General features: G+C 44.1%; 1 non-coding gene across 1 annotated transcript; it reads right to left on the reverse strand.

Annotated features, from left to right (window-relative positions):
* Positions 1-1,767: 1,767 nt before the first annotated feature.
* Positions 1,768-1,870, reverse strand: LOC125464797 (U6 spliceosomal RNA). Its single transcript, XR_007250087.1, has one exon. It is a non-coding gene; the product is annotated as a U6 spliceosomal RNA (small nuclear RNA).
* Positions 1,871-11,228: the final 9,358 nt, after the last annotated feature.

Raw genomic sequence — 11,228 nt, forward strand, 5'->3', positions numbered from 1 at the left:
AGACTCAAACTAGCCACTGACCTCATCTGTCTCGACAACATGTCTCATTCAGAGCCACAGAAAAGGGACTCAAAGTGTTTTCCTATTTTTCGACAATACACCAATGACTACATTTTAAATGTTATTTATTAGCTGTAAAAGGCTGTGGGATATCCAGTGATTCTTCTGGACACTAGCTCAATGAGGTTAACAAATCATTGCCAGTTTATGGCAATCTGGTTCTATGAGTTCAGGTGTCTAAGAACATGGACTTGGGATCACCAAAGTTTCCTCTTTGCTGTGAAACATGACAATGGAGACTTTCTTCACCTCAGTACTGAAGTAGCTTCTGTTTTCAAGACATTAAACCAAAACTGCATCAACTTGTTGAGGCAGAATAATTCCACAGTTGTGTTTGGAGACATAACAATCTGCCCTGGTACATGGAGCTTTTTGTCTGAAATATTATATTTTACACTGCTCAATAAATGCTGGTCTGTACCTTACAGCAAATGTGAAACGAATGCATTCAAGTCAGGTAGCAGTTGAATTGCCAACAGTTTCCTTCAATGAAAGAAGATGAAAGGATTTATTTTATACCATGTAACACTCAAACATACTCCAACCAGCACTTCAAGGAGTGTGCATCAAGGTGGATTCATGCTTAGGCTTGCAGACTAGGAACTGTGTACTGCTCTCAGCACGTTGTCAATTCTGAGCTGTCAGAGCAGTATAAAGTAGTTACTCTTATTTCAGAGATAGTTTGTCCTTCATGACAAATATATTTAAAATACATTTGAACAGTTTTTTGCTGTCAACTTGTTTCCAGTCTGCACATTCTCAAATGCAACAAAACCTAGACAATATCCATCCAATAGCATTCCCTCTATTCAAGGACAACATCTGCCCAGGTTTCCACCATAGGCCTTCAAATGACTGAACAGATTCTCAACTCCCAGCTCTTTGAGCATAAGAGGCAGGAGGTCTCACAACATTGCGAAATCCTGAGTTCAGAGGTTGCTTATTTCCATTCAATTGTGTTAAGGTGCTTGAACTCAAAGGGGGATGCAGCTTGATGAAGAAGTTGATGTTATTTTGAAGGACTGACGTAAGCTCCTTCCAGTCAGTGCTGTTCCTTTTCAAGGAGAGCTTCATGGTGTTTTGCAAGTGTATTAATAGAATCCTTACTTTGTGGAAGCCAGCTGTTTGGCCCATTGAGTCCTCATCAACCCTCTGAGCAGCATCACACCTAGACCCATCCCCCATTCCTGTAACCCTGTAAAGCTGTAACCATTGTTAACCCCCCTAGCCTACACATCCCTGGACACTAATGGGCAAATTAGCATGACCATTCCACCTAACCTGCACATCATTGGACTGTGGGAGAAAACCAGAGTACCCGAAGGAAACACATGCAGACACACGGAGAATGTGCAAATGCCACACAGACAATCACCTGAGGTTGGAACTGAACCCGGGTCCCCGGTGTTGTGAGGTAGCATTGCTAATCACCGAGCTAGCACTTGTATTCTTTGTCCTCCTCTGGAATGTTAGCCATAGAGAGTTAAAAAAAGAAAGGACCTGGTGCAGAAGACAGTTTCTTCCATCTGGATACACTGTCCAGTCTATCAAAGTTGATTTTGGGGCAGGTTTTCTTTTTCTCTAATTTAACCTATTTTTCCAACTCAACCTGTTCAGGGATGTTATTGCACAACTTTGGAGCAGATGGGACTTGAATCAGGTCCCCAGTCCAGGGCTGGGGACATATCATAGCACCACAGCAGGGCCCTAACTATGGAAAGCTTCACAAAATTGTGCATCATCCCTGCGCAGAGACCATGCTAATCTTCTCTGTATTGTTCCAATTTTCATAAATGTGCTGCTGAAGCAAGTTTTGTGTGAATGCTCAGCTTCATGAAGGACACTAGCATTTTGTTCAACAGTCCTCCTGTTGAATCTTCAAGTAGCAACATTGCTCATAGAACTTCTTTGCTTTTCTTTTGCCACTGATACAGAGTACCCAGGTTTGGACTCATAAATGGAAAGTAACATTGGCTTCACACAAACATTAAGCAATGGCTATCTCCAGAGAGAGAGTTGTATCACCTCTTTCTGACACATAATGACAATATTTTCAATGGTTCCCCCACCATGAGCATGGAAGTGACCAACTAAAAACTGAACGAGCTAAATAAATATCACAGCTACGAGCATGGCTATTCTGGATATTCAACAGTGAGTGGCTTACTTCATGAATGGGAAAACAAAATCCCTTCTACTGCCTACAATGGATAAGGTAAATTGACATATGCTCCATCACCCCAGATAATGAAGCTGCAACAACATTCAGGAAAGTCAACACCATCCAGGCACAGAGCAGTCTGCTTCACCATTGTCCATTCTCCTCAACAAGACCTCATTCTGGCAACCAATCTACTGTGCCTACAATGCTCTAACAAAGAGTCATAAAAAAAGGCTCCAGTCCTCAGCAGTATCGACAGACCCCAGTCCTCAGCAGTTTCAATGGGCACCTGTCCACAGGAGTTTCAACAAGCCCTGATCCTCGCCAGTTTTAACAGGTCCCCAGTCCTCAGTGATTTTGGCAGACTCCCTGTTTTAGCAGTTTCAAGAAGCCCCCAGTCCTTAGCAGTTGGACAGGCCCATCGGTCTTCAGAAGTGAGATAACAAAGTGTGGAGCTGGATGAACACAGCAGGCCAAGCAGCATCTTGTGCTCCTGAGATGCTGCTTGGCCTGCTGTGTTCATCCAGCTCCACACTTTGTTATCTCGGATTCTCCAGCATCTGCAGTCCCCACTATGTTGGTCAATAGAAGTGGCCAGTCCGTAAAACCAAGGGCCATTGGAATGAACAAAAATTACATTTGTCTTAACTTTCTCATTTTTTGTATATAATTGATATAATTACATTTCTGTGGTAACATTTACACATTTTACTGTATTTTTGCAGATACTGGTAACAATAATTTCTATCGAAAAAAAAGTCTCCTGAAGCATTTCACCGAAACCGCACCATGAGATATTCTGGTAGAAGAGCTTGTAAGAACATTTTCCGTGGTGAAGTTGATAAAAAGGAATTTTCTTTTAAAATTGCATCTCAAAGTAGAGCCCATTCTGACAAGGTAACAAGTAGCTCAGAATGAGATACAATTGGAGATTAATTTTCCTCACAAACATAAGCAACAAATAATCTCAGTGATCAGTCAAAAACTGTACACCCATTGTCTGTGCCTGAATGCTGACCAGAAGGCTTTTGGTAGTTCATCCATCTCAGCTATAAAGTAAGAGAGACGAATAATAGACAGACACACAGGAAAAGATATTCAGCAAAGGCTCTAAGGCCAGTTGGGTTTTTAAAGAGAAAACTGAAAGGGCTTTTCTTCAGATTAAGTGGTGAGCAATGCTACAGGATGATTGAGGCTTACTTCATTTAAATTCAGTAACATGACCCATTGATGTGAACAAATGCAGCATTTTGTTTATTTTATATTTATTCACAATTATAAGTTGGATTGATTGAACCAACTGAGTTTGATCATAACCTCTGTTCCTCATGTTTGTTACAGCTCATCAAGTTGCTTTAGGTCTCATCTTGTCCAGTGCATCTGAGGTCACTTTTAGAAAGGATAGAGAAACCTAACATTGCATGTGGAAGGTACAAATGATGTAGTTGTACAAGAGGGCATAAAACTCAGCAAGTTAACTGTGTAAAATAAAGACTTTCACATGACTTTTAAGAGTGCTGAATACCACTGGAATAAATAGGGAGAGAGGGGGAGGCGGACCGAAGATGGAGAGAAAAGAAGATAGGTGGGGAGGAGAGTATAGGTGGGGAGGTAGGGAGGGGGTAGGTCAGTCCGGGGAAGAGGTGGGATGAGGTAGTAGGTAGGAAATGGAGGTGCGGCTTGAGGTGGGAGGAAGGGATGGGTGAGAGGAAGAACAGGTTAGGGAAGCGGAGACAGGCTGGGCTGGTTTTGGGATGCAGTGGGGGGAGGGGATGAGCTGGGCTGGTTTTGGGATGCAGTGGGGTAAGGGGAGATTTTGAAGCTGGTGAAGTCCACAGTGATACCATTGGGCTGCAGGGTTCCCAAACAGAATATGAGGTGCTGTTCCTGCAACCTTCGGGTGGCATCATTGTGGCACTGCAGGAGGCCCATGATGGACATGTCGTCTGAGGAATGGGAGGGAGAGTTAAAATAGTTCGCGACTGGGAGGTGCAGTTGTTTATTGTGAACCGAGCAGAGGTGTTCTGCAAAGCGGTTCCCAAGCCTCCGCTTGGTTTCCCCAATGTAGAGGAAGCCACTCCGGGTACAATGGATACAGTATACCACGTTGGCAGGTGAACATCTGCTTAACATGGAAGGTCATCTTGGGGTCTGGGATGCGGGTGAGGGAGGAGGTGTGGGGGCAAGTGTAGCACTTCCTGCGGTTGCAGGGGAAGGTTCCGGGTGTGGTGGGGTTGGAGGGGAGTGTGGAGTGGACAAGGGAGTCACGGAGAGAGTGGTCTCTCCGGAAAGCAGACAGGGGAGGGGATGGAAAAATGGCTTGGGTGGTGGGGTCGGATTGTAGATGGTGGAAGTGTCGGAGGATGATGCGTTGTATCCGGAGGTTGGTGGGGTGGTATGTGAGAACGAGGGGGATCCTCTGGGGGCGGTTGTGGCAGGGGCAGGGTGTGAGGGATGTGTTGCGGGAAATGCGGGGGGGAATGTTGCAGTCCTTGAAGAACATGGACAGCCGGGATGTGCGGGAGTGGAATGCCTCATCCTGGGAGCAGATGCGGTAGAGGCGGAGGAATTGGGAATAGGGGATGGAATTTTTGCAGGAGGGTGGGTGGGAGGAGGTGTATTCTAGGTAGCTGTGGGAGTCAGTGGGCTTGAAAATGGACATCAGTTTCTAGCTGGTTACCTGAGATGGAGACTGAGAGGTCCAGGAAGGTGAGGGATGTGTTGGAGATGGCCCAAGTGAACTGAAGGTTGGGGTGGAAGGTGTTGGTGAAGTGGATGAACTGTTCGAGCTCCTCTGTGGAGCAAGAGGCGGCGCCAATACCGTCATCAATGTAACGGAGGAAGAGTTGGGGTTTGGGGCCTGTGTAGGTGCGGAAGAGGGACTGTTCCATGTAACCTACAAAGAGGCAGGCATAGCTTGGGCCCATGCGGGTGCCCATGGCCACCCCCTTGGTCTGTATGAACTGGGAGGAATCGAAAGAGAAGTTGTTTGGGGTGAGGACAAGTTCAGCTAGGCAGATGAGGGTGTCGGTGGAGGGGGGTTGTTCGTGCCTGCGGGACAGGAAGAAGAGGAAGGCCTTGAGGCCATCTGCTTGAGGAATACAGGTGTATAGGGACTGGACGACCATGGTGAAAATGAGGTGTTGGGGGCCAGGGAATTGGAAGTTCTGGAGGAGGTGGAGGTGTGGGTGGTGTCACGGATGTAGGTAGGGAGTTCCTGGACCAAAGGGGAGAAAATGGAATCCAGATAGCTGGAGGTGAGTTCGGTGGGGCAGGAACAGGCTGAGACAATGGGTCGACCAGGGCAGGCAGGTTTGTGGATTTTGGGAAGGAGATAGAAACGGGCCATGTGGGGTTGGGGGACAATGAGTCTGGAGGCTGTGGGTGGGAGGTCCCCTGAGGTGATGAGGTCATGGATGGTGTTGGAGATGATGATACTCTCCTCTCCACCTATCTTCTTTTCTCTCCATCTTCAGTCCGCTTCCCCCTCTTTCCCTATTTATTCCAGAACCCTCTCCCCATCCCCCTTTTCTGATGAAGGGTCTAGGCCCGAAACATCAGCTTTTGTGCTCCTGAGATGCTGCTTGGCCTGCTGTGTTCATCCAGTACAATGATGTGTTTTTTTTAATATTTGCTCATCTGATATTCTTTATTCATTCATGATAGGCAGCATTTATTGCCCATCCCTAATTGCCCAGAGGACAGTTAGGAGTCAACAACATTGCTGTGGGTCTGGAGTCACATGTAGGCCAGGCCAGGTAAGGATGGTCATTTTCTTCCCCTAAAGGGTTTTTTATGCCCCAACAATCAATTTGATTCTTAATTCCAGGTATTTATTGAATTCATTTCCACCATTTGCTGTGGTGGGCTTTGAACCCAGGACCCCAGAACATTATCTGCATGAGGAGTCCAGCAATAATACCCCTAGGCCATTGTCTCCCCTTCATGACATGGATGCAATTTGTAAAGACATTTGTTGTCCATCCCTTGAGAGAATTTAAAATTCAACCACATTACAATGGAATCACACGCAGGTCAGGCCAGATAAGGATAGCATTGTACATTTACTTGGAGTAACCCTGTGATGACGTGACAGCGTTGCACCTCACTGAGTATAAATAGCACAGGGTGAGTGGAGTTAGGACTATCCTGAAGGAGCACACCAGAAGACATGCTGAGAGTGTGTGTGCATGAAGACAATGAAGGTTGCTTAGTTCTTACCTGATGTGATAGATCAGTGCCTGATATAACTATGATTACCATGTAAATCAAGATTTAGTATTAATGTATTATAAATCGTAGTGGCTCAGGGGTTAGCACTGCTGCCTCACAGCACCAGGGGACCTTGGTTAAATTCTGACATTGGGTGACTGTCTGTGTGGAGTTTACACATTCTCCCTGTGTCTGTGTGCATTTCCTCTGGGTGTTCCAGTTTCCTCCCACCACCCGAAGATGTGCTGTTTAGTTGGATTGGCCACGTTCAATTGCCCTTGGTGTCCAAGTCGATTAGCCATGGAAAATGAAGGACTACAGGGTGGGGTGGGGGTCTGGGTGGGATGTTCTATGGATGGTCAGTGTGGACTCAATGGGCCAAATGGCCTACTTCCACACTGTAGGGATTCTATACAACTTTACTGCATTCCGACTGAAGATAGTTGTTGACTTTGCTTTCTCCTCGAGTAGTCTAGCTTGAACACAAACTCCTGGTGTGGTATCAAAACATACAATTTTTAAAAAGGTAGATTTTCTTCCAGTAAAGGATATTAATAAACAAGATAGGTTTTAATGACAATCAATAACATTTACATTGTCACCATTACTAAAACTCACTTTTAATTCCAACTGGTTTTAATTCAACATAAATTTTACCAGCTACCTTGGAGGGATTTGATCCCATGTCTCAAGCCTATGACCATGGACCCCAGAATTGTTCGCCCAGTGATATTAACACTACACCAAGTTTTCCCCAAGTTGCAACTGTACAACTTGAGACAAGACCAATAAACAACCCAAAACCGGTACCAGGATACTGAAGTTACATTCAGTCACCATCAGGCATTGCATAGTACACTAACTCTTTGAATAGGACTTAATGCAGGACAAAGCTTTGACAAAGAATCATTTTTAACTGGAACAGGAGCATTAGACGTTTAGGAAAATTGTCTTTTCCATTATTTTGTATTATTGTCTATTGCTTTTAACATGAGGAAATTACGCCTCTATTTAATATCTACATTAAACCTCTCCCCAGTGGCAATCAAACCTAACTTTTCCTAAATGCGTATAATAACGTACTGAATGCCTTTCTGGGTTGCAGTTTTGCAATGATGTTCTGGAGTGCATGAAATATTGAGATGGATACATATAAAAGGAGGCTTTCATGAGGATGAGTGATAATGGGAACTGCAGATGCTGGAGAATCCAGGACAATAAAATGTGAGGCTGGATGAACACAGCAGGCCCAGCAGCATCTCCTGAGATGCTGCTGGGCCTGCTGTGTTCATCCAGCCTCACATTTTATTGTCTTTCATGAGGATGATTTTAGTTTAATTACTCCCTCTTTGGCAGGCATTTGGAATAAGGCAGGCCTGGACTACGTTGAAAAAGTGCTCTTTAAGCCTCAGAGAGAGATTACATATCACTTATTTTCCATGGAGGAGTGACTCATTATGTAGTGTTTGCGGAGAGGAACGGAACAATGACTTCTGAAAACAATTTGAATTAGCTGGAAATGCTTAGGCATAACCTTAACAAGAGAACATCCACTAAGCCTCCAGTTACTGAACTGGAATGGAGACCACCAGCTCATGGGCTGCTCTTATAAACCTTTGAGCACTTCAGCAACTAACACACACTTGGACTACAAACCATATTGTAACAAATCCACAAGATTGTGTGCTGTTGCCCGGTTGTACTTTGTACACTTTAACAATGTCCCCCTCAGCCTTCTCTACTCTAAAGAATACAATCTCAACTTCATAAAAACCGGAAGAACTGCCGATGTTGTAAATCAGGGACAAAAACAGAAGTTGCCAGAAAAGCTCAGCAAGTCTGGCAGCATCTGTGAAGAAAAAAAATCAGAGTTAAAGTTTCAGGTCCGGTGGTCCTTCCTTAGAACAGGTGGTAGCTGGGAAAATGTAGGTTTAAATGCAGAAAATCTAACTCTCTTTAGCCTCTCTTCATTCTCTAGCCCAGAAAACATCCTGGTGCATCTCCTCTGCAGCCTCTGTGTGAAATCATATCCCTCCACCAGTGTCGTAACAAGTACTGCACACAGGCCTCCAGCTGTGGTCTAACTAATAATGTCTACAGCTCCATAATAACGTTCCTGTTCTTTAATTCAATGCATTGACTTATAAATGCAAATATTCTGCCTGCCTTCCTAATCATCTTATGTATCTATCCTGCTGCCTTCAAGGATCTATGGGCATGCACTCTGAGGGCCTTCTGATTCTTTATATTTCCTAGGATCTTACCATTCAATATGTACTCCCAAGCTTTGATAATCCACAAAAAAATGCATCACCTCACACTTTTCAAGATTAAATTCCTTCACTGCAGTTTAGCCCATCTGTTCAACCTATCTATCTCATCCTGTACTCTGAGGCTTTCCTCCTCATTATTTACCAAACCACCAATTTGTCTATCAACTGCAAACTTACTGATCAGATCAGAGAGATGAATGGGACTGAAAGTGAACAAATCCCTGCGACCAATGACCTTCACCCTGGAATATTAAAAGAGATGGCTACTGTGATAGCAGGTACATTGGTGACCATCTTCCAACATTCTATGAATTCTGTAATTGTGACTGCGGTTGGATGAAAGCCATGGAAATCCAACTCCACTGTTTAAGAAAGGAGGAAGAAGGAAAACAAGGAATGACAGATGTGTTAGGCTGATGTCTATAGTGAGAAAAACACTAAAGGATATGATTGCTGGATATTTAGAAAATAATTTTCAAATTGTCTAGAGACAACATGGATATATGAAGGGCAAAGCATATTTGACCAATCTGATATATTTATTGTGGATATTACAAACAGTTGATGAGGGAGAACTTGTCACTACAAGGTATTTGAATTTTCAGAAGGCTTTTGCTATAGCCCACAGCGGAGATTAGTAAACAAAATTAAAACATGTAGGATTGCAGGTAAGTGACTAGCACGGATTGAGGATTGGTTAACAGACAGAAAGCAAAACAGTGGGAATAAATAGATCAGTCTGAGGTTGGAAGACTGTGACTTATGGGAGACACAAGGATCAGGGCTTGGGCACCAGCTGTACACAGTCTATAGCAATGATTTGGATGTGAATACTGTACTATTTCCATGGTTGTCAATGATATAAAACTTAATTGGAATGTGCATTGTGAGGATGATACAAAGAGGCTTCAAGGGAATTTAAGCAGGTTGAGTGACTGGATAACAGCGTGGAAAACAAAACATAATGTTGGTAAGTGTGAGTGTACCTACCTTCATTGGAGGAACAGAGGTGCAGTCTATCTCTTAAATGATGAGAGATTAGAAAGTGATGTCCAAAGGGACATAAGTCTCCTGGTTTAGAAGTCATTGAAAGCTAGTTTGCAAACAATTCAGAAGACAAATAATTTGTGAGCTTTGTATTGAAGTCTTGCTTTAATTGTAGGCGTACAGTTTCAAACCCCTTACCTAAGGAAGGATACGTTTACCATAGAGAGAGTGTAACAAATTGATTCCTGGGATAAAAGCCAAAAGAACTGCGGATGCTGTAAATCAGGAACAAAAACATAAGTTTCTGAAAAGCTCAGCAGGTCTGGCAGCTTCTGTGAAGAAAAATCAGAGTTACTGTTTTAGATCCAGTGAGTTCTGAAGAAGGGTCGCCAGACCCGAACCGTTAACTCTGATTTTTTCTTCACAGATTCTGACAGACCTGCTGAGTTGATTACTGAGATTTTGAGGCGATCCCAAAAGGAGAGGCTGAGGAGACTAGGAAGGTATTTTCAGGAGTTCAAAATAATGACAGGCAGTCCGGAAAATTCTTAAACGTAGAAACAAAGTAGATGCAGAAAGATGTTTCCCCTGGCTGTGAGGTCCAGAACTAGGACAGACAGTCTCAGAGCAAAAGGCAAGCCACTTTGCACCCAGATGCAGAGGAACCGCTTCACTCAGAGGGTGGGGAATGTTTGGAGTTATTTACCCCTGAAGACTGTGGAAGCTCAATCATTGAGTGGGTTTGAGACAGAGATTGATAGACTTCTAGTTACTAATAACATTAAAGGATGTAGGTTCAGGAAATTAATGCTGAGGAAGATGAACAATCATAATCTAGAATGGTGGAGCAGCCTCGCGGGGCTGAATGGTCTACTTTAGCACCTATGTTGCATTAACATGCTGCGAACATGGCTTATGACCAATATTGCCAAATAATTGCCATTTCAAGGACCACCTCCTATCCCGAGCTGCATTTTACAGGAAACAGGAGGAGTAGCCGCCTTCTGGGGACACTGCTGGATAAACACTCGTAGAGAAGGGGCCCTTCTTTATGGTTGCTGCATGGCCCAAGAGGACCATTTCCACAGCATCAAGGAGAAAAGGTACAATTCCATCTCTCCACACACTCACCAAAACCATGGGCCCTCCAACACTGCCAGGCTGGCCTTTGCTGCCAAGTACACTGTGGTTGGGTCAGCAGCTGGGAGGAAAGCCACCATCCTTTCAATTGGCTGCCACTGTCACATTCTCCCCTTCAGTGTAAGCACTCACACACAAGGCCTAATGAAGCAATAACGTGGGAGTTTCATTGAAACTATGTCAAAATGTTGTGCACTGGGAGCTAAATATAGTGCATCTTACTCTCACTGCTTCTGCTACTCTGCTGCTTCAGACTGTGCAATAATTCATGTATAATACATTCTATCCTGTCAAGGTATGTAACAATTGACAGCGGTTCAAAAGATGTACGTCAGCAAAACAGCCACAGGTGAAATAGCCATCAGGATTCTCATGCCTCCCAGTGACATGTTACC

This window comes from Stegostoma tigrinum, chromosome 27 (assembly GCF_030684315.1).
Source record: "Stegostoma tigrinum isolate sSteTig4 chromosome 27, sSteTig4.hap1, whole genome shotgun sequence".
In the NCBI taxonomy this organism is placed as follows: domain Eukaryota; kingdom Metazoa; phylum Chordata; class Chondrichthyes; order Orectolobiformes; family Stegostomatidae; genus Stegostoma; species Stegostoma tigrinum.